The sequence below is a fragment of the Bombina bombina genome, chromosome 11, assembly GCF_027579735.1.
Source record: "Bombina bombina isolate aBomBom1 chromosome 11, aBomBom1.pri, whole genome shotgun sequence".
Lineage (NCBI taxonomy): Eukaryota > Metazoa > Chordata > Amphibia > Anura > Bombinatoridae > Bombina > Bombina bombina.
The window spans coordinates 131401237-131427846 of NC_069509.1; the positions used below are offsets into that span (position 1 = coordinate 131401237).

The following is a 26610-nucleotide window of genomic DNA, read 5'->3' on the forward strand; positions in this document are numbered from 1 at the left end:
GCACTAAGGGCTATATTACAAGGTGAGCTCATGCTTCCATGCAGGCGTGCACTCGCGTTTGGGCAGAATTGCGACTTTACAGGCGCACCCGTAATTGTACACATATTACAAGTTGTGAGTAAATGTGATCGCGCTGTCACAATCGCGTTTTTCTCTTTGGTTAACACCACTTCAGAAAAGCTGGCGTTAAACCTAAAAAATTGCACAAAACACATCGAAAATACTTTGTGCGGGGCAGTAACACTCATATATATATCTTTAAATATATATATATATACAAATGTATACATATATATTTATGAATTTATAGGTGTATATATGTATGAGTATGCATATTTACACATATAAATACATAAAATGTTTAGTTATGCATGATTAAACTTTGCAATGTACTTTTATATTTATTTTTCCCCCTTTTATGTAATTTAGCTCTGAAATTTGAGGGTTTTCTCATTCTCAGAACTTGGAATGCACCCTGGTGACATATATAGGCTAAACCTGCTACATATCTATCCCCAATTGGCTTTATCTGATAACAACTGCAAAACAATTAATTTTATACTAAAATTATAACTGTGGCTAACCTTGTCTGCAGATTAAAGTCCAGATTGGCTCTTTCATATGAGGCAAATGGTGGGTTGATTTGAAATATAATTGCATTATACAGGATGTTAATTTTGAAAGACTTGGCTGATATGTTATTATACAGCAACACAATAGAAATATCTTGTAATTTCATGGTGTTTACTGCCCTTTTACGTCACCTTAATATTCAGTTTTTTCACCCATTAAGGATCTTCGTTTGGTCATTGCCCTTAGTGAAATGTCACGATAAGAGAGATCAGTCTCATTATATTTTAAAAAGAATGAAAGGATAGTGAAAAGCAGATTTGTTTTGTTTGTAGTGTAAGGATCCGAGAATGGGCTAGATAACGAGGTGAGCGCTAACTGTTGTGTGCAAGTGATATTGTATTTATCGCGGGTGTTTGCGCACATCGGAAGTAGCGCATATTATTAGTTAACTGTTATACTCAAATAAAAATGATCACAAAATACATAAAAAAGGCATTACAAAGTACAGTTACACTCATCATAACACTATCTATTATTAAAACAAAAATTGCTAAAAAAAAGGTTATAAGGGCTCAAATGAGGTCAATATGAGGTCTCAGGTGTTAGAAAAAAGGCCTGTAAAGGGCTTAGATATGTATATATATATCAGGGACGTGCACTCATAAGAGGCAGGGGAGGCAGTGCCTACCCTGCCATATGTGGCCAAAGCTTAATTAAATTTTAATTAAAACAAAAAAAAAAGTAATGCTATGGAGAGGCAGGTACAGGAACGCTTCTCTCCATTGCAGTACATGGGTAAAAGGAAAAGCTGTGCTGCAGCGCTACCTGTGTACTGTCAATATATTAGCAGCAAAAATTGGGACCAATAGGAGGCACCCCTCTTGATGCCTCCTAGCAAGTGAAGGATATATAGATTAATCAGAAGGAGGCTGCAGTGAGCAGGGTCATGTGACACAACTGGAAGCTGAGGTAACCTAAGAACAGATGACACCAAGCATAAGAGTACAGTATTATTCTACATCTTTTGTGATTCACAAATAGTGTTCAGATACAGCTCATTAACAGGGGGACAGTAAGTGAGCATAACCCAATACTGACAGGAAGTCAAAGGGTCAATTCAAATTTAAATCCATAATTTAAAACCCAGAGTTTGAAGTTAAGTGTGCAGTGTCCACATTATTTAAATTAAAGTTTTTGACATTGAATATTGCTAAGCCTCCCTTTTTTATGGTTATTTGATTTAATTAGGTACAAACTCCATATATGTTATGTCTGTTCAGTCAGAGGATGCAGTATCTATTTTTATTTTTCTCTGTGTCTCCATTTATTTAAAGACTGCTGTTAACTTGTAATTCACAAATCAATTGAAAGCTGTTGCATTGTGTTTTAAATATGTGCTGCTTTTATACAAGTTTATATTAATAAAAGGAGATAATGAGTCATTTAAAAAATATATGTAATTATTGCAGTTAAATGTTTTTAGAAATAATGCCACTGTAAAGTAACTGGTTAAACACATAGTCAAAAGGAGACATTTAAAATTAAACTTTTATGATTGAGGTAGAGCATGCTATTTTAATAGACTTTTCTAGTTATTTATATTTTGAGAATTAGCATCAACTGTTACTGGCCCCATGTCAGCAAATCAAATTAGTTTTTGAAAGGAACATGAAAGTCATAATTACATTTCCATCATTCAGATAGAAATTGCACAAAAAAATAAATAAATAAACTTTCTATTTTACTTAAATTATTATATACTTCATTCTTTTGGTATCCTTTGGTGTCCTTTGTTGAAGAGCATACCTAAGTGGGATGTGCACATGCGTTTCTTGAACACCATATTGCAGCAGCAGCTGTGTTGGCAGTATTGATAACTTGTCCTTTGTGTAAAATTTGTATGGTAAATTATTTATATTTTTACAATACAGTAGTGAGTAGAGAAGAGATTGTGTATCATTCTAATTAGTAACTGGCACTGTGCCACAGAATTGTGTGAGTGTGTATGTGAGCAGAGTGTGTGTGGGTGTCAGTGAGCAGAGTATGTGTGCTTTATTCTCCAGGTAATCAATACATTTCCGATGAGCTGGAGCTTTAGTGCAGTGTTTCTCAACAATGGTCCTCAAGCACCCCCAACAGGCCAGGTTTTCATTATAGCTGAATCAGTGCACAGGTGAAGTAATCAGATGATTAGTAACTCAGTGGTTACTAACTTGCTCTCACCCATCACCTGATTTTGTCACCTGAGCACTGGTTCAGCTATCATTTAAACCTGCCCTGTTGGGGGTACTTGCGGCCCTCTGTACATGTGTTTCTCTGTCGTATCATATATAGTGCCTCATCAGCCTCTGACCTCACTGCACGTCACTGATATATATGCATCTCTATGTTAAAGTATGTATATGTATGTGTGTATACTGTGTATATATATATATATATATATATATATATATATATATATATATATATATGTGTGTGTTTATATGTGTACATATGTATCTGTCTTTATGAGTTTTACTGTATATTTACTGTACATATTTTACATTTCAATGTTCTTCACTTACAGGATCATCTTTTTTTATTCTTAAATACATATTTCTATATATATGTGTATGTACCTATAACTGTAAATCTATTCATATATATATATATATATATATATATATATATATTGATATGTATTTTACAGGAACATACATATTTAATAATAAAAAGTATATTATTTTCTATGTGAAAAACATAGGAATGTAAAACATGTGGGGGGTTTTCATTAAGATTTTAACGAGGTTGGGTTAGCGCACATTAAAACTTATATTCATTTCAATAGTGCGCCTTAAGAATACTAAATTATTAAAATTAATAAACATACTGTAAAATATTCCATAATAAGTAAGTAATCCATAGAATATATCTATATATTTTACAGTATGTTTATTATGTTTCAGTATATATTTATATACCTGTATAAAGGGGTTGAAATATTTGCCCAAGAGTCAATGGTCCCATGAAATTTCTTAGTAGACAACTTTTTTAACTTTATATTTTCACATTGGCGAATGTGTAAAATTAAAATTTGATGATACACACTTGTTTTACACATCTGTATTAAAAATAAAATATTTTTTTTGTATATAGTTATAAACATATTAATAATATAAACTTCTCTTACCTAAAAAGAGCCATTTCTTCTACAGATGCCATCAAGCCGAGGCAGGAACAGACAGGCAGAGAGTTAGGGACAGACAGACATACTCCACACACACACACACACACGTAAGATACCCTTATATTAACCCCTAGATTGTGAAAAATGAGTCATCATTTTATAGATATAGATAGATAGATAGATAGATAGATAGATAGATAGATAGATAGATAGATAGATAGATATAGATGGATAGACAGACGGATAGATAAATATAAATAATATTCTGCACACACATAAAACTATATTTGTAGAGATTATAAGGATAGCACTAAAACAATTATTCTGCTATCCTTGGTGCACAGGGAATACCTGGCATATTGTATAAAAAAAGAAAAAGAGAAGACAAAAAGTGCACTCCAATGCCGCACGTTTCTTATATAATCCAAAAAATATTCAGCCAATGAAAATATGTTTTCCTTGATTTAAAATTAAATTATTTTACAACAATTGTATATACATGATTCCTATAAAAAATACTAGGCAATATCTAATAAAACAGCAAGGACGAGTGTCCAATCTTATGGGAAATGATATAAAACAGTCCTAGATGGTACTTGTCCCAAATCAGTATCTCCACTCCAGCAGCATTGCCAAGTATGGATGTTCATATTCAAATGTAGGAACAAACTCTTCTTAAATATCCAAATTGACAAAGTATTACTCATCTAGCAATTTACTTCCCACACAGAGATTTTTGATCAATTCCTTTGTAAATAAAGCCGTTTCCATAATATCATAAAATGGAGCTTTATCCAGATAAATTGCACATACCGGACTCGTGGCTCACCAATCCTGGCCCATGCCATCCATCCCAAGAGTTCTTATCCTCAGAAGTATCAATGCCATGTGCTAGAGCAGGGTTCTTAAAACCACTGGTTGGGACCCATTACTGGGTTGCATCACCATGCTTACTGTGTCGCAACGTGTGTGTGTTATATGAGACTGTGTGTATGTTATATGAGGGGTGTTATATGAGAGTGTGTGGTATATGAGAGTGTGTGTGTTGTATGAGAGTGTGTGTGTTGTATAAGAGTGTGTGTGGTGAATGTGTGTTGCATGAGAGTGTGTGTGGGGTGTCTGTGTGTGTTGTATGAGTGTGGTGTGTGTGTGTGTTGTATGAGAGTTACCTAGGAGTCAGCACTGATTGGCTAAAATGCAGGTCTGTCAAAAGAACTGAAATAAGGGGGCGGTCTGCAGAGGCTTAAAGGGACACTGAACCCAAAATTTGTCTTTCATGATTCAGATAGAGCATGCAATTTTAAGCATCTTTCTAATTTACTCCTATTATCAAATGTTCTTCATTCTCTTGGTATCTTTATTTGAAATGCAAGAATTTAAGTTTAGATGCCGGCCCATTTTTGGTGAACACACTAAGTTGTTCTTGCTGATTGGTGGATAAATTCACTCACCAATAAAAAAGTGCTTTCCATGGTCTGAACCATAAAAATAGCTTAGATGTCTTCTTTTTCAAATAAAGAAAGCAAGAGAACGAAGAAAAATTGATAATATGAGTAAAATTGGAGAGTTGCTTAAAATTGCATGCTCTAACTGAATCACAAAAGAAAAAAATTGGGTTTAGTGTCCCTTTAAATACAAGGTAATCACAGAGGTAAACCGTAAATTAATATACTAGTGTTGGTTATGCAAAGCTGGGGAATGGGTAATAAAGGGATTATCTTTCCGTTTAAGAAGCCAATCAGGATGCTAGTCCCAGGACTTGTAAAGGAGTGTGCATCTGGCAAGGGCAGGCACAGTCATGTTATTTTCCTATTCAGTTTAAGGAAGTTTACAATGAAATCTCATGAGATCACAGCAAAGCAAAGCATGACTTCAGCACTGCTAATGCTGATTGTTTTGTTTTTTCAACTTGCAGCTGGACAACACCTGAAGTATAACTGTTCACAGAGCCCTTGCTTTGGTAAGCTGAAGACATTTTGAGGTAAAATATCTTCCATTTTTAAATAGAGATGTTCATGTGATATTTTCATGTCAGCTTTTCAAGTAATTTAGCATATGAGTATTATGTCCCTTTAAAGGGACATTAAACACTTTGAGATGGTAAAATAAAATGCTACATTGTATATATATAAAATGCTTTGCCATATACTTTTATTATTTATTTTGGCCCCTTTTCCTGTAATCGTGTGTTTTTCAATTCCTGTTAGAAGCGGAAGTGCAGAAACTGTTATATTCCACACAGTTATTGGCAGACTAATCTTTTCTTTAATTGATTAATTCTATCTAGCATTCATTTAGTGCGAGATTACAAGGGACGCACTATCATTTGCGTGTGAACGATATCGGATTTTCGCAGCCGTTAGCGCACGTTAATTTTGTCTTGTATTACAAGTTGAAAATAAATGCAAACGCACGAGCGCAAATGCGATTTACACTAGAAAGATTACCGCATCCTCATAGCTCTTGTTAACTGTTACGCGAGTTAGTGTCACAAAACACATCAAAAATACATTTAACCCCTTAACGACCGAGGACGTGCAGGGTACGTCCTCAGAAAAAAGGCAGTTAACACCGAGGACGTACCCTGCACGTCCTCGGTGTGGAAAGCAGCTGGAAGCGATCCTGCTCGCTTCCAGCTGCTTTCCGGTTATTGCAGTGATGCCTCGATATGGAGGCATCCTGCAATAACCTTTCACGGCTATCCGATGCAGAGAGAGCCACTCTGTGGCCCTCTCTGCACCGGACATCGATGGCCGGTATCGTTGGTGGGTGGGAGCCGGTGTGGGAGGTGGGTGGCGGCCATCGATGGCCCTGGTCATGTGGAGGGGGGCGGGATCGTGGGCGGGTAAGCCCGGGGGCGGGGGCGGGCGCGCGCAAGTGCACGAGGGGGCGGGGGCGGGCGCGTGCACGGGGAGGGAGCGGGTGGGAACCGCTACACTACGGAAAAAATGTGTCAAAAGTGGGACAAAATTTAAATAAATAAAAAAGCCCTTAGGTGTGATGTAGGTGGGGGGGGGGGGGGTGATTGAGCTACACTACAGAAAACATTTTTAAACAAAAATAAACATTTGATTGTTCAAAATGGGTACTGGCAGACAGCTGCCAGTACCCAAGATGGCCCCCAATAAGGCTGAGAGGGAGGCTTAGAGAGCTGTTTTGGGGGGGATCAGGGAGGTTGGGGGTTAAGGGGGGGATCCTAAACACAGCATATGTAAATATGCTTTTTTTCTTAAAAAAAAAAAAAACTTTTATTTTAGTACTGGCAGACTTTCTGCCAGTACTTAAGATGGCGGGACAATTGTGGGGTGGGGGAGAGAAGGGAGCTGTTTGGGAGGGATCAGGGGGTGGGATGTGTCAGGTGGGAGGCTGATCTCTACACTAAAGCTAAAATTAACCCTGCAAGCTCCCTACAAACTACCTAATTAACCCCTTCACTGCTAGCCATAATACACGTGTGATGCGCAGCAGCATTTAGCGACTTTCTAATTACCATAAAGCAACGCCAAAGTCATATATGTCTGCTATTTCTGAACAAAGGGCATCCCAGAGAAGCATTTACAACCATTTGTGCCATAATTGCACAAGCTGTTTGTAAATAATTTCAGTGAGAAACCTAAAATTGTGAAAAAATTAACGTTTTTTTTTACTTTGATCGCATTTAGCGGTGAAATGGTGGCATGAAATATACCAAAATGGGCCTAGATCAATACTTGGGGTTGTCTACTACACTACACTAAAGCTAAAATTAACCCTAGAAGCTCCCTACATGCTCCCTAATTAACCCCTTCAATGCTGGGCATAATACACGTATTGTGCGCAGTGGCATTTAGCAGCCTTCTAATTACCAAAAAGCAAAGCCATATATGTCTGCTATTTCTGAACAAAGGGGATCCCAGAGAAGCATTTACAACCATTTATTCTATAATTGCATAAGTTGTTTGTAAATAATTTCAGTGAGAAACCTAAAGTTTGTGAAAAAATTTGTGAAAAAGTGAACAATTTTTTTTATTTGATCGCATTTGGTGAAATAGTGGCATGAAATATACCAAAATGGGCCTAGATCAATACTTTGGGATGTCTTCTAAAAAAAAATATATACATGTCAATAGATATTCAGGGATTCCTGAAAGATATTAGTGTCCCAATGTAACTAGCGCTAATTTTGAAAAAAAGTGGTTTGGAAATAGCAAAGTGCTACTTGTATTTATGGCCCTATAACTTGCAAAAAAAGCAAAGAAGATGTAAACATTGGGTATTTCTAAACTCAGGACAAAATTTAGAAACTATTTAGCATGGGTGTTTATTGGTGGTTGTAGATGTGTAACAGATTTTGGGGGTCAAAGTTAGAAAAAGTGTGTTTTTTTCCATTTTTCCTTCATATTTTATAATGTTTTTTATAGTAAATTATAAGATATGATGAAAATAATGGTATCTTTTGAAAGTCCATTTAATGGCGAGAAAAACGGTATATAATATGTGTGGGTACAGTAAATGAGTAAGAGGAAAATTACAGCTAAACACAAACACCGCAAAAATGTAAAAATAGCCTTGGTCCCAAACGGACAGAAAATGGAAAAGTGCTGCGGTCATTAAGGGGTTAAAGTACAGTTACACTCATAATAATACTATCTAATAAACATTATTTTGAAATAAATAATGCCCAAAAAAGTTTTAAGGTCTTAGGTGTATATGTATAGATGTGTGTACATATGTATTTACATGTATATATATATATAGATAGATATATACACCGGTATATATTTATTTATACATATATAATAACATAAATACATACAGTATGTATATATATAGACATAAGTGCATTAGAGCCTTTTTTCAATCAAGTAGATGTAAACAAGTAAAATCATATTTATGCAATTTTCCTATTTAATAAAGATTTTAACTATGTATTTACTGTACATTATACGTTCTAATCTTCTGCACATAGCAGAATAGGTTTTATGTATTATGAAATAGATATAGATATAGGGCAAGATTACATATACGTCGTCGCCTGCAAACAGCCGGCGACGCCGGATTTTACGCGATTTTGGTATCACATATACGGCGTAGCATATAAGTTACGTGCGTATATTTTACCCGTCGCCCGCACTTTTTACTCCCGTAAACTAACATAGAACAGGCGTCGCCATTCGGTATCATATATTCAGCGCAAGGACTTACACGCGCAGAATTAAGAAAATCTACTCAATTTCCATTTAGCCACACATAGGCAGGCGCAGCAACCCTTGCAACGTAACTCAAACACATTTAAGTTGCATCTCAAATAGTTAAAAGGACATTATACTATAAAATTGTTTTTCTCTTTCAAATTACTTTTTTTACTAGCTGCAGAGTATAAAACGTATACTGAACCTTGCTTTTTTAAGGTTTATTTGCGTATATGAAATAGCTAATTTTGTGTTTTGAAGTCACAACCTAATAAAATGGGTTGAGTTTGTAGGTATAATCAGATCTCATTACTTTATCACATTGTGTACATATACCTGCTTCTTTATTTTATATCTGTTTATAAACCAATCACCAATACTTACTGAATAGAACAATGGAAAATTAACATTTTATTGCCTTATCTCTTCTAGAACCCACTGGGAGTGTAATTTATTCTATTGGCTGTGTTAACACATCTTGGCCTTGAGGCCAAAATATTTAAGGATGGGTGGGGATACCACAGGCTAAACAAAATACACTCCAGCAGGTAAAGTGTATAATTGGAAACAAATTAAAGGGAAGAACATTTTTGAGTAAACTGTCCCTTTAAACCTTGCTGCCCACTTAATTATTAAAATCAATTGTGACGGATCTCCAGCTACTCCGACTGGATAGCTCCGCCAACGGATCCTTCCATCACCTGGAACCAGCCACTATGTAGCACAGAAAGTGATCTTAGCAAAAATGCACCCAAATAACTAGACAGACTAGTATTCTGGTGAAACAAAGAAGAACATTTTATTAGGGAAAACACACAACATTTATACACAAACTGATCTTGATAACAAGCCGTATCTGACCTTCACATCTCCCGCCATTCCCGCCCCTCCAGACAGGTTGGCGCCTTCATTGTGTCCATTGTTCCCCAGTGTCCAGCGGCACAAGGATAGTGCATTCAGAGTGATCCCGGGGGAGTGGGGGTCCTTACAGGGTGTCATTGGAAACCCTGTGGGCCCCAGCTGCTTCAGTACAAAAAGCGCCTTGATCCCTGGCTGGGTGTTGGAGTTATGGGTTAACCAACGTACCCTGGGAAGACCATTGGGAAAGGGGTAATGAGGGGGGGGGGGTCTGAAACCCCTGGTTCCTGAGAGGGCATCTCTCGTTGGTCATCTAGCAGCTGCCGGACTTGCCCTCTCTGTTCTGTCCCTAATCTTTCATCTAGGGTTATGTCGGGTACTCCTTGGGTGGTCTCATTGGGTCCAGGGAGCTCCGGCATGGGGAGGCTCTCAGAGTCTTCCACAGCCAGAACACAGATAGCGTTCACGTCCTGGGCCCTTTCTAAGTATGCCATTAGCATGTTCACATGAAAGGTCCGACGGACCGGTCATCTGAACATTTGGCTAGCAGGTATGTGGTGTCATTTAGCTGGTCTACCACCTGGTAGGGTCCTTGCCAGGAAGCCTGTAGTTTATCTATTTTGACAGGCTTCGAGGCTAGTTCCTTCTGCCCTACTGCTAAGGTTCGAGTACGAGCACTTCTGTCGTATCACCGTTTCTGCCTGCGCTGAGCGACCTGGAGGCAGCGAGATCCTTCCGTCGGTCTTGGAGTTGGAGAATGTACTCCACAACGGAGGGTCCCTCCTCTCCTTTGACGCCCTCCCAGTGGCTTCTAACTAGATCCAGGGGCCCCCATATCTTCCTGCCATATACTGGCTCAAATATTGAGAACCCTATGGATTCCTGGGGCACCTCTCTGTATGCAAAGAGGTGGTGCAGCAGGAACCTTTTCCAGTCCTTGTGAGTGGCCTATTAAACCACTCACATAAACCATTGGTCTGGGTGTGGTATGGAGTGCTGTGCATGGGCTTGATCCCGCATAGCTTCCATAACTGTCTGGTAATCTCTGCAATAAACTGGGTTCCCTGATCGGAGATTACTTCCTGAGGGAAGCCTACCCTGGTGAATATCCGGAGCATAGCATCTGCCACTGTCTCTGCCTGGATATTAGCCAGAGGGATTGCCTCCGGGTATCGAGTGGCATAATCCACCACGGTAAGTATGTACTTCTTTCCTGATGGACTGGGTCAAGCTAATGAACCCACTATGTCTACAGCAACCCTGCTAAAGTGTTCGTCAATATTGGGGAGGGGGTGAAGGGGGGCTTTAGTGCAGTTCCCTGTTTTCCTTACTTTCTGGCAAACCCCACATGTTCTACAGTATTCCCTAATTTTGTCTGTCATTCCGGGCCAGAAAAAGGTCTGGGTTAAGCGGTGGTGGGTCCTGGACTGTCCTAGATGTCCAGCTAGGGGAATATCATGACCTATCTGCAGCAGGTCAGACCGAAACCTTTTTTGGCACAACTAGCTGATGTTTGGGCACCGGCCCTTTTCTCCTCTTGGAGATCCAGTACAGGAGCCCTCCCTCCCACTGAAAACGTTCTTCCCCGGGGCCCTGGGGGTCAGTACCTACTCGGTCTTGGTAAGGGGTTAGGGTCACTCAGGGTCTCCTGGGTGAAGTTGGAGGGTTGGTCAGGGGGAAGGGTAGGAGTTGGGGATGGAGGTCGGGGTAAAGGGAAAGTCGGGACGGGCCATCTTACCTGGCTGGACACCTGGCTTGCTGGCGGGTGATAACTGGGCAAACCTCCAGGGATGTATCCTCCACAAAGGCTGAGACCAGATGGCCGAGGTTGTTTCCTAGCAAAACCTGGGCAGGGAGCTAGTGCATGATGCAAACCTAAACATCATGGGAGCCCTTGACCCAGTGAAAGTGTACAAGGGCTGTGGGGACCTGTAGGGTGGCACCTCCAGCCACCCAAATGGAAAGGGTCTTCCATGCTTGGCCTGAGGTGGGGGCCAAGTGAGGTTAGATCAGGGTGATGGTAGCACCAGTGTCTCTCAATCCTTGGGCGGCCTGCCCATTGACCCAGACGTCCTGTCAATGGTGGTGGCGGTTATCCATAGTGGCAACATGTACTGCATGTATTTTTAATTAATAGTTGGAGCAATGGCACTACATACGGATAAACTCCCCAATAACTACACAGTGGTAGATTTTAATCATTAGTAGTTTCGTATTGTATTAATATTAAACGGGAGGGGTGCTTCGCATGGATTAGATATACAAAAGAAATGGTGGCGATGCAAAAAAGAATCCCACTACAGAATGCGAGAATAGCACTCACTATCCTGACTGAAAGGCGAAATTTCTCTTGTGAAATTAAAACATAACTTTTAATCACTTATAGTTAAAAAAGGGGGGGGGGGGAATTTTTACAATAAAAACTAGGGATAGAATCGTCACTGCTGGATTACCTTAATAATAGATAATTACTAATAGGCCTCTGAGGTATGATAGCCAAAGTGAATATTAAGGTATTATTAACAATAAGTTTAATAATAAGCAAGTGGGTAACAGTGGATTGGGTGGTCGAGAGGTCACGGTTAATTTCACAAGAGAAATTTCGCCTTTCAGTAAGGATAGTGAGTGCTATTCTCGCATTCTGTAGTGGGATTCTTTTTTGCATCGCCACAATTTCTTTTGTATGTACTGCATGTATCACCCCAACCTCTTCATCTGCCCACCCGGTAGGGTCCTTTGCATACACGCAGTGGGCAGCGGCTTGGTAGGTCCTGACTTGAGCTCTCACCACGTGGCCGGTGGGGAGTTTCTTGGCTGAGGTGTGGGGGGGTTTCTGGTTGCTCATATCGGGCAGTGGTACTGGAAGTGGCCGATCTGTCCACACATTTTCGGGACATACTGGACCCAGCCAGAGGAGCCGAGGGCGACCAGGTCTGGGGATGTCGGGCAGCCACAGAGAAATGGGCGGCCACTGGAGCAGATTGAGGGTTTGACCTGGAATCTGGGGCAGCCTGCTTCCTAGCATCGGTATATTGATCCACCAGAATAGCTGCTTGATCTGCTGTTTCGGGTCGCCGATCACAGACCCGTTCTTTGACTTCCACCGGAACAGTGTTATAAAAGTGTTCCAGTAGGATTAGCTGTGAGGCTTTAGCCAGGGTGATTACTTTGCAGCCGGAAAACCAAGAGTCCATGGCAAAGGTGAACTGGTGTGTCCGCCTGTGAAAGGCTGCCCTTCTTGTCTCTTAAGCTCCCGGAATATCTGTCGGTGGGCCTCCGATGTGAGGCCATATCGGGCCAGGATGCGTTCCTTGACTTTATCATAGTCTTTTTGGTCCCCAGGAGGGATGGTATGGAAAGCATCCAAGGCTCGACCAGACAACTTGCCAAGCAGAATGGAAACCCCGTCGGCCCTGGCAACCTCTTGCAGCTCACACTGGGTCTCAAAGACTTGGAGAAAGCTGTTTATGTCTTCCTCTTCTTCCTAGAAGACTTGGAAAGCCTCATGCAGCAACTTTGTGGGGCGGGGAACTTGCTGGGGGGGGACCGGTGGGGCTCCCCCATGGACTTGTGGATATCGGCCAGCTTGAGCTGGGTGACGACCGATACTATCTTGCTGATGACCTCCTCGGATGGTTGGGTATTATACAGCGCTATCCGCCACTCGATTTCCCATTGGACATCAGACATGGAAGTCCCCTGGCTGGACATTGTGCTGGGCCGCCCACTGCTTTGGTAGCAATGGGACCCACCAGCCAACTCGTCAGACCAATCACCCTCCATCAGCTTGGTTATGATAGCTTCTTTGGTTTTGTTGCCGCCAATTTTCCCTCTAGCCTCCAACAAGGCCTTCAGCTCAACCTTCTGGAGCGCAGAGTACCACTCCATCCAAAGGTGTCTTCAGCTGGTGGTTTGGAGGTTCCAGGTAGATGGAAACATCCCACTGCCACCACCAAAGCTCTGGGAGATCGCGGTTGCTCTGAGGAGCCCAAAACTGCTGAGAAACAAGAGGGGGTAGGTGATAGGGGGGTAGGAGTTTAGCCCCTGCAGCCCGGCATCTGTGACATCAATATTCCTCCTCTGCAATTGTGTCAAACCAATCACAAACAGTACAACCTCTCACCTGCAGCCTTAAAACACCTGCCAATGCACACCCTATCAGTAACATTAGTATTATATATACCCATGTGTCAATTTATATTGGATGTGAGATACATTACATCTTATAAATGAAAATTACTATATGCACCCTTCATACACAATTATGTGGATGTGAGTTATAGTACAAGAATATGTCATAAACGTGATAATATTACCTGTTTTTATTGCTATTTCAACACAGTTCATATTATGTTTTACTAATATTAGTGGAATAAAACACACCTCACATGGATGTGTATAACAATTACATGGTAAATAACAGAGGACAATGTTTATGGTGAACTATAATAATATATATATGTTTTTGGCTTCTTGGATAAAGAAGCTGACGTTCCTGTAGTGGATTGCCTTGTTCTCCTTGTTCTAGCAGATTCTGGTGTTTCTGCTGGTGTGCTGGCCACAGATGATAGGCTGGAGGCAGTGTCCTGCTGGTGTGTAAAGTGCTCAACCAACACACCCAAAAGTTGATTTTGTTCGCTCCATCTATTTTCCATCTGCATCTGCATATCAGACAGAATTCCCATCATCCGTGATTGGTTTTGAACACTTGCACTTAACGATGCTGCGATGTTCCTGTGCAGTTCTATGCTACGTCTGTGTAACCTCTCTTGACCCTTGAAAAACCTCTCTTGCCCTCTGTGTATGCTCTCAGTGCTTGTGATGAGCCTCCTCTGGAGTGTAATGTATTCCTCACCCAGGGGAGAATACAATGCATCCAGTGACTCTTGAGCAACAGGGTTGGCAGTTGCTTAAGGGCAACAATGTTGGAGAAGAGGTTATGCTTGTGAATGTGCTTCTGCTGCTTGAGGGGCAGCTGTAGTTTCTGTTGCTTGAGGGGCAGCTGTAGTTTCTGCTGCTTGAGGGGCAGCTGTAGTTTCTGCTGCTTGATGAGCAGCTGTAGTTTCTGCTGCTTGAGGGGCAGTTGTAGCTTCTGCTGCTTGAGGGGCAGTTGTAGCTTCTGCTGTATTTTCATCTGCAGATGTTGGAGCTCGTCCCAGTGAAAAAGATGGTGGAGCCCGTACCAGTGAATAAGATGGTGGTACAAGATGGTACAATAGGCACATTCTGTGACATAGTCTGTGGGTAGTATCCATGACTGACATGAAACTGTGATTGTGTTGTGGGGGTGTAAATACATGGACCCTTTGTGCCTGTCTTGGCTCCCCCTCAAAACCAAAGGGAGGATATTCCTCTGGCCATGAGTGTTCCCAGGAGTCATATGGCAATGTCGGTGGCATCACTCACGGGTCCGCAACTGAAGCCATCCAACCATGCTCATGCCTTGGAGCACACTGTTACTGTGGTTGCCTGAAGACTGGTGGTGGTGGTGGCATGGCTGTTTCTATCCTTGTGACAGGAGGTTCTGTGGAGGAGTTATAGGATGAGAGGGATTAGTACAGTCAGATATATGTCCATGTTGGCATACAATGTACATTTATACATGCTAGGGCCTATACTGCTTCACATGTCAAACTCTATAACATGCATGTGCACATTGTGAGTTGGTCTATGAGGGATTTGAACATGAGCAGTATACAAGGATGTGTTTCATACAATAGTTATGTGTACATGTCAATGATGAAATAATGTGTTCTTTAAGTGACACTATGGTCACACAATTTACTTTAGCTTGATCTAGGCACAGAACCTGGTTTATTGAGCTAAAGTATTGGGATGGCTATAGTGTCCATTTAATGAAAACTCTACATGTGGCTTGTGGCCTGTGTTACTCTGAGACATGTTAGTATTGCACTATTCCACCTCACATCATGAAATGCATTGTGTTATGTAGCAGTAATATCAAGTATAATTGTAGATTTTTTTTGTTAGAACTCCAAATACCATGCTCCTCATCATGTACGTGAATGTGTGATATTAAAGGATGTTGTATTGCAATTACATATAATACAGGTGTGTGGGATGTTACTCACCAGCATGATGTTCTGTGGTTACAACCCCTGAGTCACGAGCCTCTGGAAGTACAGGGACTAGTGTGATACTCAGGGACCTGCGTATCATCTTCTGCCAGGTGTTGTACTCCATTTCCAGGGATAACCCACCACCTGTCCCTTCTGATGGACAGCTTCCTGCCCCCTCTTCTCTTTGACCTGCCTCTTACAATCATTTCACCTCTTTTTCAGGCCCTTTACAGTCCTCCTATGCGGGGCCACGCTGTTGATAGCATCCTTTACCGCCATCCATGCAGTCCTTCTTTTTTTGTCACTGCCTTCGCCCTTCTCCTGCCCGAAGAGGTCACTGTAGTTGTCCATGATGGCCTGGACTAGGGCAACATTTTCAGCAAATGAGAAGTTGGGACATCTCAGCCTCTCATCCTCCATGGCCACTTGGCTTCCTCTCTGTAATATCCCTGTAATGTCCCTCCCTATTCTCTCCCTCCTCCCCCCTTCTGTCCCCATGTGCACCCTCTGTCCCTCTCCTGGATGTGCCTGGCATCTGGGGCTCTCTGGCATCTTTCCTCCCATAATCCCTTCTGGCTCTCCCTCTCCAACTCCACTTACTCCCTGTCGGGGGGTCCACTGCTCCTCCTGTCCTCTCCTATCCTCTCCTCCCTGCCACTCCTCTCTCCTCCTCCCCTCTCTCCTCTCCCCTCATCCCTACCTCTCCCGCCCATCCTCACACTAATCACACTACACTCACTCCCACTCACTCCCAGTTCAGTCACACACAATCACAACCAAACACTCAGCCTATCACACTGTAAAAAAAAAATATGTGTGGTGGTTTATATAGGGATTTTGAATAGCATAATTACGTGTTGCTTTTTTGTTTAATTGCGGTTTTGTTTTTACGTGTGTTATCCTCATTTGCATAAAACTACTCTTTATTGACACTTAACGCAGACATAATACTGGCGTAAGTTACTTGTGACGACAGAAATGTGTATTTGCGCACATTTCTGAAGATCGACAGTTTGTCCTACTTACGCCGGTCTAGCATCTGATGGTGCAATATATGAGATACCCCGATGTGCGAGGTGAAATTACGGGCAGCTCGGGTTTCAGAAGTTATACTGAAGCCTGTGCTGTATATGTAATCTCGCCCATACATGCATGTAAATATCTATACCGATATATAATATATATATATATATATATATATATATATATATACACAGTATATATAGGTATAAATATATATTTGTTCAAAAATCTATTATATATATGCAATATTATATTCTTATGTTACGCATTTAAATAACCACGATCATGTTGGTTTTTTTTTTCAACTTTTCGGCTCCGTTGAAGTCTATGGAGGAATGCGATTTTGTGACTTCTCAAAGTCTCTTTGTTACCGGGACTTTGTGAAAGCGAGAGCACAAGCTTTTTACTTTCAACTTGTAATACGAGCATGAATCTTGGAGCACAAAAAACGAACTTCTAGCTGTTTTAATGCGAGAGAAAAATACCGCTCCACCCGTAATCGGCCCCTTGGTGTTTAATGTCCCTTTAAGTTATAGTTAAGTATGGTAAATAATTGTAATACATTTTTGGTAAGTAATTAAAAGGAGATGAAACCCAATGTTTTTATTTCATGATTCAGACAGAGCATGCAATTTTGAGCAACATTCTAATTTACTCCGATTATCAATTTTTTTTTGTTCTCTTGGTATCTTTATTTGAAAAAGCAGGAGCCGGCCCATTTCTGAGTAGTGCTTGCTGATTGGTGGCTACATCTAGGCACTACCCATGTGCTGAACCAAAAATGGGCCGACTCCTTAGTTTACATTCCTGCTTTTCAAATAAAGATATACCAAGAGAATGAAGAAAATTTGATCATAGGGTTTCATATCCCTTTAAATTTGTAAAAAAATGCACATATATCTGCAAAAAGCTCCACAAGATTAAAAGCTTATATTAAAGGTTAGAAAGTCTCCAATCCTACAACTCATATTGCAACTATATTGTCTAAATGCTGAAATGGATAATGTAATCTGAGTATACATTTTCCACTTGAGCCCATTTTCCACATACTGTTCATTTGTATAACATTACGCTATACTCTCCTTGGCACATTACAAAGAGAAGGTTAAAGTAGTTAAATAAGTGGTAAAAATGTTAAATGGGAATAGCAGGCTTCTATATTATGTAATTGTTAATATTTAATTATTTGTTGTTGGTGAAAAGCTACATTACAGCACCAAGTCACCTATCATAATCCCCAGTTTTGGACTAACTTATATTTAAAGGGACAGTAAAGTCATAATTAGACATTCTTGATTTAGATAGATCATACAATTTTGAACAACTTTCCAATTTACTTCTATTTTTTAATTTGCTTCCTTCTTTTTTATCCTTTGCTGAAAGGTTTATCTAGATAAGCTCAGGAGCAGCAAAGAACCTAGGTTCTAGTTGCTGATTGGTGGCTGCATATATATATATATATATATATATATATATTCCAATTATCATTGGCTAACCCATGTTTTCAGTTAGAAACCAGTAGTGCATTGCTACCCCTTCAACAAATGATACCAAAAGAATGAAACAAATTTGATAATAGAAGTTATTTGGAAAGTTGTTTAAAATTGTATGTTCTGCCTAAATCATTTAAGAAAATGTTTGGGTTTCTTGTCACTTTAAGTTTGTATCTTTGATCCAGTAAATAATCAATTTTATTTTTCTTGAAGATAAATAAGATAGGGAAAGTCTGAATTTGCCATAGTGTATGAAGATTTAAATATTAGATTTAGTGGTGTATTTTGTTTTTGTAGGTGCTCCCAAAACCGCTTCTCCTGGACTTCCATCCCAAATTGCTGGGTATATTTCTCACAGTTGGGGGCCAGGGGCACATTGAGAGGTCATGCCCCCACTAGACAACAAGGAATCCTTTGTAATACAATTAATACAGAAAACTTTTGAAAAGCATAGAGTGGGAAGGTATCATGTCACAGAACCAGGATTCAGAAATTGCTACCTGCTAAATTCTGCTGCCTTAGACACATGACATGGGTAGTAGGTATGTAGGTTTATACTCTTCAAATGAAGACTGCTATAGCAACCTCCTCTGTATTAGCATCTGCATCACAACCTGGGCTGCATAATAGGCTCACTAGTAACAAAAGACTCACTAATTGGTTTCAACAGATTGTCAATGCTATTCAGCAGAGTGCCTAGACGTAGACCAGGGGCGCGATCCGATAAAGATCGTAGTTTGCGGCACAAGCGAGGGAACCCCCGCCGCACGTAGTTTCAAGTCGCAACTCGAGCTATCCTATATACGGCGCCGTCAGAGGCTAAAGTGCCGGAAGTCTGACAAACCAGCGATGTCCAGAAATCTGCGGAAGTACAAATTTCTGGAGTCGCCAGTGACTTAAGACACTTTAGAAACTGCCGGCGCCTACAAAACCTTACTAAAGTATTAAATCTCCTGTACTGTCTAACACGCCTCCCAAACATAGCCCGACACGTCTAACCCTCTATCCGCTATCCCCCCTCACTATCCTAACAATAAAAATGTATTAACCCCTAAACCGCCGCTCCCAGACCCCGCCGCCACCTAATAAAGTTATTAATCCCTAAACCGCTGTTCCCGGACCCCGCCGCCAGCTATATTAAATCTATAACCCCCTAATGTGAGCCCCTACCCCGCCGCCATCTACCTTACCTACCCCCTAAAGTGAGCCCCTTACACCACCGCCATCTACCTTACCTACCCCCTAAAGTGAGCCCCTTACACCGCCGCCATCTACCTTACCTACCCCCTAAAGTGAGCCCCTTACACCGCCGCCATCTACCTTACCTACCCTCTAAAGTGAGCCCCTTACACCGCTGCCATCTACCTTACCTACCCCTAAAGTGAGCCCCTTACACCGCCGCCATCTACCTTACCTACCCCCTAAAGTGAGCCCTTTACACCGCCGCCATCTACCTTACCTACCCCCTAAAGTGAGCCCCTTACACCGCCGCCATCTACCTTACCTACCCTCTAAAGTGAGCCCCTTACACCGCTGCCATCTACCTTACCTACCCCTAAAGTGAGCCCCTTACACCGCCGCCATCTACCTTACCTACCCCATAAAGTGAGCCCCTTACACCGCCGCCATCTAGCTTACCTACCCCTAAAGTGAGCCCCTTACACCGCCGCAATCTACCTTACCTACCCCTAAAGTGAGCCCCTTACACCGCCGCCATCTACCTTACCTACCCCCTAAAGTGAGCCCCTTACACTGCCGCCATCTACCTTACCTACCCCCTAAAGTGAGCCCCTTACACTGCCGCCATCTACCTTACCTACCCCGTAAAGTGAGCCCCTTACACCGCTGCCATCTACCTTACCTACCCCCTAAAGTGAGCCCCTTACACCGCCGCCATCTACCTTACCTACCCCCTAAAGTGAGCCCTTTACACCGCCGCCATCTACCTTACCTACCCCCTAAAGTGAGCCCCTTACACCGCCGCCATCTACCTTACCTACCCCCTAAAGTGAGCCCCTTACACCGCCACCATCTACCTTACCTACCCCCTAAAGTGAGCCCCTTACACCGCCGCAATCTACCTTACCTACCCCCTAAAGTGAGCCCCTACCCGCCTCCATCTACCTTACCTTCCCCCTAAAGTGAGCTCCTACCCCGCCACCATCTATTTTAAAAATATTAACCCCTAATTTAATCCCCCTACATCGCCGCCACCTATATTAAACACATTAACCCCTAATCTAATCCCCCTACACCGCCGCCAGCTACATTAACTATATTAACCCTAATTATATTAGGGTTAATATAGTTAATATCGTTATTATATTGTATATATATTAAGTATAATAACCCTATCTAACTCTAACATCCCTAACTAAATTCTTATTAAAATAAATCTAATTAATATTAATATTATTAATTAAAATATTCCTATTTAAATCTAAATACTTACCTATAAAATAAACCCTAAGATAGCTACAATGTAATTAATAATTACATTGTAGCTATTTTAGGGTTTAAATTTATTTTACAGGTAACTTGGTATTTATTTTAAATCAGCCAATCGGATTGAACTGGAATCTGATTGGCTGATTCAATCAGCCAATCAGATTTTTCTACCTTAATTCCGATTGGCTGATCCTAGAATCCTATCAGCCAATCGGAATTCGACGGACGCCATCATGGATGACGCCATTTAAAGGTACCTCATTCCTCGTTCAGTCTTCGTGCCGGATGGATGCTCCGCGGCGGAGGAGCGAAGAAAGAAGATTGAAGATGCCGCTTTGCTTGAAGACATCGCTGGATAGAAGAAGACTTCACTGCCGCTTTGCTTGAAGACATCGCCGGATGGAAGAAGACTTCACTGCCGTTTGATTGAAGACATTGCCCGGATGGAAGAAGACTTCTCTGCCGCTTGATTGGACATCGCCCAGATAGGATGAAGAGTTCTGCCTGGCTGGGTGAAGACAAGGTAGGGAGATCTTCAGGGGGGGTAGTGTTAGGTTTTTTTTAAGGGGGGTTTGGGTGGGTTTAAAATAGGGGTATGTGGGTGGTGGGTTGTAATGTTGGGGGGTGGTATTGTGTTTTTTTTTACAGGCAAAAGAGCTGTTTTCTTTGGGGCATGCCCCGCAAAAGGCCCTTTTAAGGGCTGGTAAGGTAAAAGAGCTGTTAACTTTTTTAATTTAGAATAGGGTAGGGAATTTTTTTTATTTTGGGGGGCTTTATTATTTTATAAGGGGGCTTAGAATAGGTGTAATTAGCTTAAAAATCTTGTAATATTTTTTTATTTTTTGTAATTTAGTGTGTTTTTTTTTTTGTAATTTATTTTAGTTTATTTTATTGTATTTTAGTTTAGATATTTGTAGGCTCCTAACGCTGGTTTTAGGCTACCGCCGGTATTTGGAGTCAGTAAAAAAAGGTTCTAACGCTCACTTTTCAGCCACGACTTTTCCATACCGCAGATCCCCTTACGTCAATTGCGTATCCTATCTTTTCAATGGGATCTTTCTAACTCCGGTATTTAGAGTCGTGGCTGAAGTGAGCGTTAGAATTCTAACGACAAAACTCCAGCCGCAGAAAAAAGTCAGTAGTTAAGAGCTTTCTGGGCTAACGCCGGTTCATAAAGCTCTTAACTACTGTGCCCTAAAGTACACTAACACCCATAAACTACCTATGTACCCCTAAACCGAGGCCCCCCCACATCGCCGACACTCGATTAAATTGTTTTAACCCCTAATCTGCCGACCGCCACCTACGTTATACTTATGTACCCCTAATCTGCTGCCCCTAACACCGCCGACTCCTATATTATATTTATTAACCCCTAACCTGCCCCCCACAACGTCGCCGCCAGCTACCTACAATAATTAACCCCTAATCTGCCGACCGCAAAGCGCCGCTACTTACGTTATCCTTATGTACCCCTAATCTGCTGCCCCTAACACCGCCGACCCCTATATTATATTTATTAACCCCTAACCTGCCCCCCACAACGTCGCCGCCAGCTACCTACAATAATTAACCCCTAATCTGCCGACCGCAAAGCGCCGCTACTTACGTTATCCTTATGTACCCCTAATCTGCTGCCCCTAACACCGCCGACCCCTATATTATATTTATTAACCCCTAACCTGCCCCCCACAACGTCGCCGCCAGCTACCTACAATAATTAACCCCTAATCTGCCGACCGCCACTTACGTTATACTTATTTACCCCTAATCTGCTGCCCCTAACACCGCCGACCCCTATATTATATTTATTAACCCCTAATCTGCCCCCCACAACGTCGCCTCCACCTGCCTACACTTATTAACCCCTAATCTGCCGAGCGGACCGCACCGCTATTATAATAAAGTTATTAACCCCTAATCCGCCTCACTAACCCTATAATAAATAGTATTAACCCCTAATCTGCCCTCCCTAACATCGCAGACACCTAACTTCAAACATTAACCCCTAATCTGCCAATTGGAGCTCACCGCTATTCTAATAAATTTATTAACCCCTAAAGCTAAGTCTAACCCTAACACTAACACCCCCCTAAATTAAATATAGTTTAAATCTAACGAAATAAATTAACTCTTATTAAATAAATTAATCCTATTTAAAGCTAAATACTTACCTGTAAAATAAATCCTAATATAGCTACAATATAAATTATAATTATATTATAGCTATTTTAGGATTTATATTTATTTTACAGGTAACTTTGTATTTATTTTAACCAGGTACAATAGCTAAAATAGTTAAAATAATTACAAAATTACCTGTAAAATAAATCCTAACCTAAGTTACAATTAAACCTAACACTACACTATCAATAAATTAATTAAATAAAATACCTACAATTACCTACAATTAAACCTAACACTACACTATCAATACATTAATTAAATACAATATCTACAAATAAATACAATGAAATAAACTAACTAAAGTACAAAAAATAAAAAAGAACTAAGTTACAAAAAATAAAAAAATATTTACAAACATCAGAAAAATATTACAACAATTTTAAACTAATTACACCTACTCTAAGCCCCCTAATAAAATAACAAAGCCCCCCAAAATAAAAAAATGCCCTACCCTATTCTAAATTACTAAAGTTCAAAGCTCTTTTACTTTACCAGCCCTGAACAGGGCCCTTTGCTTTGATCGGAACAGCCAATAGAATGCGAGCTCAATCTGATTGGCTGATCGGATCAGCCAATCGGATTGAACTTGATTCTGATTGGCTGATTCCATCAGCCAATCAGAATTTTCCTACCTTAATTCCGATTGGCTGATAGAATCCTATCAGCCAATCGGAATTCGAGGGACGCCATCTTGGATGACGTCCCTTAAAGGAGCCTTCATTCGTCGGTAGTCCGTCGGGCCAGCAGGATGTTCCGCGTCGGAGGTCTACAAGATGGATCCGGAAGAAAGAAGATTGAAGATGCCGTTGATAGAAGACTTCAGCCGGATCATGGACCTCTTCAGCTCCCGCTTGGATGATGACTTCAGCCGGATCATGGACCTCTTCAGCTCCCGCTTGGATGAAGACTTCAGCCGGATCATGGACATCTTCAGCCCCCTGCTTGGGCTTGGATCAGGACATCGGAGGAGCTCTTCTGGATCGATCGGTGAACCTGGTATGGTGAAGATAAGGTAGGAAGATCTTCAGGGGCTTAGGGTTAGGTTTATTTAAGGGGGGTTTGGGTTACATTAGGGGTATGTGGGTGGTGGGTTGTAATGTTGGGGGGGAGGTATTGTATGTTTTTTTTTACAGGCAAAAGAGCTGAATTCTTTGGGGCATGCCCCGCAAAGGGCCCTGTTCAGGGCTGGTAAGGTAAAAGAGCTTTGAACTTTAGTAATTTAGAATAGGGTAGGGCATTTTTTTATGACATCATAATGATCACATTCAGTTGTGATTTTACACAGCTGTACCACCTTATTATGACATCATAATGATGACATTCAGTTGTGATTTTACGCAGCTGTACCACCTTATTATGACATCATAATGATCACATTCAGTTGTGATTTTACACAGCTGTACCACCTTATTATGACATCATAATGATCACATTCAGTTGTGATTTTACACAGCTGTACCACCTTATTATGACATCATAATGATCACATTCAGTTGTGATTTTACACAGCTGTACCACCTTATTATGACATCATAATGATCACATTCAGTTGTGATTTTACACAGCTGTACCACCTTATTATGACATCATAATGATGACATTCAGTTGTGATTTTACACAGCTGTACCACCTTATTATGACATCATAATGATGACATTCCATTGCGATTGCATTTGTACTATGACGGTGTCAATATATAAAGTTTTATTTAGTTCCTAGAAAAACACATTTATGTAGATTACATTTTGAAAACTGTGATATTACAGGCACGATCAGATCCTACATGAGCCCTCACTCTCAGCTGATTTTACACAGCTGTACCACCTTATTATGACATCATAATGATCACATTCAGTTGTGATTTTACACAGCTGTACCACCTTATTATGACATCATAATGATCACATTATGATTACAACATATATTACAATTGTTGTAATATTTTTCTTATGTTTGTAAAAAATTTTTATTTTTTGTAACTTAGTTCTTTTTTATTTTTTGTACTTTAGCTAGTTTATTTAATTGTATTTATTTGTAGGAATTGTATTTAATTAATTTATTGATAGTGTAGTGTTAGGTTAATTGTAGGTAATTGTAGGTAGTTTATTTAATTAATTTATTGATAGTGTAGTGTTAGGTTTAATTGTAACTTAGGTTAGGATTTATTTTACAGGTAATTTTGTAATTATTTTAACTATTTTAGCTATTAAATAGTTCTTAACTATTTAATAGCTATTGTACCTGGTTAAAATAAATACAAAGTTACCTGTAAAATAAATATAAATCCTAAAATAGCTATAATATAATTATAATTTATATTGTAGCTATATTAGGATTTATTTTACAGGTAAGTATTTAGCTTTAAATAGGAATAATTTATTTAATAAGAGTTAATTAATTTCGTTAGATTTAAATTATATTTAACTTAGGGGGTGTTAGTGTTAGGGTTAGACTTAGCTTTAGGGGTTAATACATTTATTAGAATAGCGGTGAGCTCCAGTCGGCAGATTAGGGGTTAATGTTTGAAGTTAGGTGTCGGCAATGTTAGGGAGGGCAGATTAGGGGTTAATACTATTTATTATAGGGTTAGTGAGGCGGATTAGGGGTTAATAACTTTATAATAATAGCGATGCGGTCCGGTCGGCAGATTAGGGGTTAATAAGTGTAGGCAGGTGGAGGCGACGTTGTGGGGGACAGATTAGGGGTTAATAAATATAATATAGGGGTCGGCGATGTTAGGGCAGCAGATTAGGGGTACATAGGGATAATGTAAGTAGCGGCGGTTTACGGAGCGGCAGATTAGGGGTTAATAATAATATGCAGGGGTCAGCGATAGCGGGGGCGGCAGAATAGGGGTTAATAAGTGTAAGGTTAGGGGTGTTTAGACTCGGGGTACATGTTAGAGTGTTAGGTGCAGACGTAGGAAGTGTTTCCGCATAGCAAACAATGGGGCTGCGTTAGGAGCTGAACGCGGCTTTTTTGCAGGTGTTAGGTTTTTTTTTCAGCTCAAACAGCCCCATTGTTTTCTATGGGAGAATCGTGCACGAGCACGTTTTTGAGGCTGGCCGCTTGCGTAAGCAACTCTGGTATCGAGAGTTGAAGCTGCGTTAAATATGCTCTACTCTCCTTTTTTGGAGCCTAACGCAGCCTTTATGTGGACTCTCAATACCAGAGTTATTTTTATGGTGCGGCCAGAAAAAAGCCGGCGTTAGCTACGCAGGTCTTTACCGACAAAACTCCAAATCTAGGCCTTAGTAAATAATTTCCAATTTGAATTATAAAACAGTCAAGACTTTTCAGAAGATGTAAAATGAAAAATTGTTGTATAATGTATTGTGGAACATAATTTCATAACAGACACTATAAAGATTAACTTACACTTACAGGGTGTCATGGAAATGTAGTCTTACATCATTGTGATTATGAAAAAATAAAATAAAATGTGCACCTTTCTTAACCCCTGCATTTCTACCACCTTAGATCAACATTGAACAACAGCCAGGAATTAGACACACAGCTGGCTGCTGATGCTGAAGGCCTTACAGCCGCATATTCGCATGAGCCTGTCACTCCTTGAAGACATGATTTAGCTGCTAATCTAGCAGACAAGG

At 40.6% G+C, this 26610-nt stretch overlaps 1 long non-coding RNA gene across 1 annotated transcript; it reads left to right on the forward strand.

Annotated features, from left to right (window-relative positions):
- Positions 1–7: 7 nt before the first annotated feature.
- LOC128642483 (uncharacterized) lies at positions 8–26610 on the forward strand. The gene is made up of 3 exons (XR_008399661.1): positions 8–22; positions 5655–5720; positions 26480–26610. It is a non-coding gene; the product is annotated as an uncharacterized LOC128642483 (long non-coding RNA).